Below are 6,000 nucleotides of genomic sequence, written 5' to 3' on the forward strand. Positions count from 1 at the left end.
ACAAATATTCAAACCATTTTCCCACAGACCATCCATAGAGGTGTTCTCAGAGACTGAGTTACAATGGTTGTTATCACCCTTAAAGATTAAATCCAAACAAATATCAAAATAATAATACCAGAAATTTTTAAAAAGCCCAAACACTCCAAAAGCAACCCAGTAAAGAGGAAGTGATTTCTTGTAACACCACAAGAAAATCTTGGATATTTTAAAAGTAAAAGGAGGAAAACCAAACAAACAGTGGATTAGATGCTAAGGCTAGTCAGTTGCAATTAGTAAAGAGGAAAATCATTCTGATTATTTCAAACAATTTCTGAAATAAGCCGAGAGAGATGGAAGGAATATTCTTGTGAAGACTGTTAGGAAGAAGGGGAAGAACAGTTTATTATATTGTTACTATTCAATGCCACAATTTGTGCTTAGGTACAGTGGATGGCCTGAAGTACTGGGACAAAAATCAGTAATTCTGGTGCAGAATACAGTACAGTTCTTAATCCCAATGTTTAGGTTTACTTTCTGACAATTTTTCAAATTTGTTTATTATACCCAGCTGCATTTAAATACAGTAAAAAGTTAATTTTGAGCTCAGAAAGTGCAAGTAATAAAATAAATTAGATAAATTCTACCTGATTTTTGTAGCAATCAGTCACTCACAAATGGTCATAAATTTATTTGGCAATATTATTTACCATTTTATAATTTATAAATTAATGCAATTAATAATGATTGGTTTCAGATCATTCTGTGATTATATGTAATATGCTGCCCTCCATTTTGTAGTATATTTTGTACACATCACATGGTACCATTTCAGTTTTTGACTGAACAATTTGTCACCAGCAGTATAAAACAGTAGTGTTAGAACCTAGTTTCCTGAGTTCTTGAACAGTGTGTTGCAGTAATGTTTTGTTTTGTTTTTTTTTTTCCCAGTGGATAAATCAAACAACTGACAAAATTGTATTTTAAATTTCTTAAATGTATATAGTATTGAGAAGTGGCTTTCACCAAACATTCAAGAACCCAATGCTAAAATTTTCAAGCTTACTAGTAAATTTTAGAGTGGTTGAAGTTGTGGTTATGATTTAGTTAGGTTAGAAATCAAATAAATTTGAGCCCAAAATACTTTCTTTTGTTTACTTATCTCTGAGAAGATAGAAAGGGAAATAATGACAGAGCCCATTTCATGCATTAACAGCCACACCAATATATAAAGCCAGATAAAAAGGAAGACAAGTATTTCAAAGTTTTGGAATACCAAAACTGTGGTCTATCAGATTTAACATACGGAGCACAACATTTGCAGAAAATCTGGGTTCTTCAGATTATACAGCCCTGAGGTCTTCCAATTGGTTCTCATAACTGGTACAAGTTCAATGGAAGGTATTTTTTAAAAAAAGTCTTTTGCATAAGTAAAAATATCCCTAGAAATACAGTCTGTTCTTTCATTATCTGGGTCTCTGGGCTTCAGTGACTGGTGAATATGCTCTTGGTTTCATGAATAGTTTACCACTGAAGTATTTGCTTTGTGCACACAATTACTTTGCCAAAAGCCATTGTGGTGTCTGAATGTGTCTAGAGAACTGTGTTCCTTCAATATTTGATACTAGGAAGACGAAACATCCAGAATCACAGATCACTTTTGAAATCTCAGCTTTAGAAAATAATTAAATTATTTTAGATTCTGGAACACACAGTGCTGCCTCCTATGCAAAACTCCAACATAAGGAACTGCAGATGATTTAATTGCTTTGGGTCACTGCTGCTCAATAAAGAGTCTGTATATAAACTATATATGACTTTGCAAGAGGAAAAAGGGATTGTAGAAGGAGCTAACTGACTCAGATATACATTTACTAACATAATTTTCAGTATGAACCATTGCTGGAAAGACATTTTATGTTCATTGTAAACAAACTAACCAAAGAACTGTGCAAGCTCCTGTGTATAGAAGAAAATTAAGGAAGTTTTTTTAGGCGATAGCTGCATGTTTTTACTAGGTAACACCACCTATGTGAAGTACAGGCTACACAGTGTATTAGATGGATATGGGAGTAGCAGACAAAAGAGTTGGAGAAGTAGGAGCTCTTGCATATGGAAGCGTTGGTAGATAGGATGGCCTAGACTTGCCATATATTATACATTCAAATTACTTTTTTTACTAGATGTTTCTGGAATTTTGTGAGCATTTGCTTTATTTTATAATCTGAAATTAAAAGGAAGTGCACTTGAATTATATTGCTATACATAATATAGCCATACATGTTATCTGTAAAACATGTAAGGCAGTGTTACCTATAATAGATCATGCCTCAGCTCTTCTGATGAATTTGAATGTTTTTGGTCTGAAGGTGAACAGTTGAGGACAACAGATGGTGGAGGCAAGAGTCTGATCTGGCGGTGTCTTGAACATTCTCTGCAGCATGGAACACGGTCTACATCCAAGAGGCAGGGCCTTGACTTTCAGGTCACAGGATGTAAAACACATCCACAAGTTTCTTCTTGAGCAGATATAAGGAACAAGTAAAAGGAAGAAATAAAACACAGGGATTTTCTTATATAATCTTAGTGGCCCTTAACCTTGTGTTCTATGTCTCTTCATTGTAGGCACTTGGACTGAGATATGTATTCTCTAAAAGTATGTTAAGATGAAGACAGTGTTTAGCAGTGCCCTCTGCAGGCGTTTTTTATGGTGGTTAGAGAGAGCTGTAGTAGCTCCACTCTCTTGATTATTTGTTTGTAGTAGTTGAGCTGGTTCTTTTTAAATATTTGCCTAGCCAAGCATCATCTGAACTTTGGAATTTTATTCCCAAGCTGCTTGGAAACATACGGAGAGTTCTGTAAGTGATTCATGAAATGGCACACAAATTACATGCTTGTTTCAAGAGCCTGGTTTCTTACTATTTTTTGTGTTACAACTATATAGAGTTCTGAATAACAGGAGTTCCAACTCCTCTGTGTCTTTCCCCTAGAAGCTTATCTCTGTCTGTACTGACTAAAGGTGATCAATTCAGCTTTTAGTTCTTTGTGAACAATGATTACACTGAAAAAAAAATATAACTTTTTTTAAGGGCCTTTTGTCACTTTCAGCCAAGTTGATACTGAAATAGAACTGTCCAACCTTCCCTAAAATACAACTGCAAGTGGAATGGAAGTTGGCAGTGTCCCGAGAAAGCATCATATTTTGAGCTGTTTCCTATAGAAGTGCAATGTAAAATAAATTATTTACAATTCTTCTTTTTTTACCTATTTGTTAATAACCTATGTATTGTGGCTTAAAGTGCCTTCCAGTTGCAGGACAGAACTTGGAAATAATTCCTCTCTTTGTAAATTACATGAAAATTGATTGCTCTTTCCAAATCACCATTGATTAAATGGTAACCCTTTCAGTGCAAAAATATCATCACATAAAATAGAGATTTTTCATTACTGTATTTATTAGTAAATTGCTCTCATTCCTGACTGTGCCCTGCACATTAAGCAAATTTTGTAATTATGAGACTCAGAACAATGAGGACAGTTACAAGCCAAGAGTTCTGTCTTCTAGTCTGAGACTGTGCTATACTGCAGACATTGCTGTGGTCTCTAGGATGTCATCAAAGTCTTTGTTGCTAAAATCTTATTGAGAATATGTGCATCACCACACTTAAGTGTGTAAATTATTTAAGGAGAGATTTGAAGTTTTTGTCAAGCAGAAGCTTGCACTTCAAGATGTAACATCAGGACTAGCTGAAAATACACACACAGAAAAGTGAATACTGTCTGTTATTTTCTTAGAGCTGACAAATATTAAATAACCTAAGTGAAAAATAAAACCATTAAATAAGAATGCACTTGAAAAATTATAGAAAGTTAGTTGACTTTATCTACATTTAGAAAAATTTGTAGGAATTTGTAGCCTGTTCAGAGGTTTGACGTTGGTAAATCAACACAGTGTGGAGCTGTAGAGCTTGTTTTTCAGTAGATTTAAATTGGCGTCAAAACCATGAAGTGAAAGGAGAAGTGCTATATGAACTTCTTCTTTTAGGCTATACAGCAGTAATCACATTTTTTTCAGTCACTGAATCATCCCAACTTTTTAGCAGTTCCTTGATGGACTTAAATAGATATTTTCCTAATTGTAATCAAAGCTCTCATTTGCAGTTAATAAAAAAGAGGAGCATTTCAGCTTTTTTCGACCATACCCACAAAAATATTGAGTGAGAAGCAAACTGGTTGAAATGCTGGCAGGACAAAATACAATTCTGTAAACCAAAGCTTACTTGTTTTGATAACTCTTATTTATCATTGGATACCAGTTTTTGAGCTTGGATACTGCTTTATGACTTGGCTTATTACTTAGTTATAGTAAATACATAAGAACATGAAGAAAACTTTCCATTAACCTTCTCTTTAGGCGTCATATGATGGAACATAGCCCCAGTTGTTCTTAAATAATCCTGGGGAACAGAGGTCTTGGAGTGACTGAATTACAGTCTTATTAAGAATATCTACCAAACTTTACTTAAAATACTATACTGCCATATTAAGGGTTATTTTTCTCTTTTACTTACGTAGGTCAGTGAAAATTTTTAACCAACTCTGAATATATTGAAATTATCTTTGTAACAGGAAATATATGTCTTACAGAAGACAGATATAAGCAAGATGTTTAGTCAGAAGGCTCATTTAGCAAGCAGATGCTTTAAGTGCCTTAGCAACTCACATTCACTTCAGCAGTATGTAAATAGCTTCAACTGTTTAGCTATACTTTTTAGTGTGACATACTGTACTTACAAGTTAAAAATTACTGAAGCATGCTTCTAATGCACTTCTAAACTATAGCTATAGTATCAGCTTTTAAACACTTTTTTACTCACTGATGTTTTGCCCTAACAAATGCCAGCTCAATATTACTTTACTGATAGTGATATGAACATTACTTTGTCAGTAAGTTCAAAGTGGTCTTGTCATATGAACACAGTGGGTTGTTTTCACCCTTTGATGTCAACAAGGGCAACAAGAAATTATTAAAGGCCTCAGGACTGCAGGCTGCTGAGTAGGATCTGCCCAAGGGTTAAATTAATTGAAAAGAATCAGAACAAAGATTGTACATGACATGAAAAGGACTGTAAATGTGAATCTACCTTTGACATACGTGAGTGAAGGGCTGTATATATGTTGCTGTTGATCAGCCAGAGAGGAGGAACAGAATCAGGCTACCTGTGTGTCCATGCTTATGTGAGTGAAGCTTCTGTTTACATGGGAGGCACAGAAGGAAGAGATGAGGGGGAGCCATTGCAAAATCTATCAAACCCAATGATATGAACAAGGACTGGTATTCACTGTCCTTTCCAGTATAAGGCCTAGGAAGTATCCTGTGAAACTTGGCATTTGGTTAGGTACTAAATAAGCAGAAGGACAAAATCAGTATGTTCGTTTTGTAGGCTGTTCCATTGCAGGTATGTGTTTTCTCACCATTTTATAATTTTTTTCCAAAATCAGTTCATCACCAAGTATGTATTGCTACAAGGATGAACAAGATTGCCTCAAGGTTAAAAATCATAATGCTCAGAATGAAAATCACTGTCGTTCCTGTGTTGCCTCCATTTGGAATGCACATAATTCACAAGCATTCCCCAGTATTAAATGTGGTAAAACTTTAATCCTTCAATCACAGTATCCAGTGATCCTCCTTCAGCTTTTACTCAGGCAACTCATTCCAAAAGGGTATGTTTGTTCTTTGATAGAGTATCCATTTTGAAGCCTTATTCTAGTTAATCTCTGTTGACATTAAGAAACCAGAACTTAAGTGACTCACCAATTACCAATTATTTTTAATGGATGGATTTGCAAATTTTTTTTTTTTTTTTGGTTTAATGTCCACTGACAGATGTCTGAGAGCTTATAAGAAGGCATACAGGTAAAACTGCTCTTGAAACCTTGCTTTATCATCTGGAAGAATTTACCAACTTGCAAGGCTTGTAAACAAGCACAGGACATTCACAGCTGAAGTCAGTAGAA

This window comes from Lonchura striata, chromosome Z, assembly GCF_050655825.1.
Source record: "Lonchura striata isolate lonStrDom1 chromosome Z, ASM5065582v1, whole genome shotgun sequence".
In the NCBI taxonomy this organism is placed as follows: domain Eukaryota; kingdom Metazoa; phylum Chordata; class Aves; order Passeriformes; family Estrildidae; genus Lonchura; species Lonchura striata.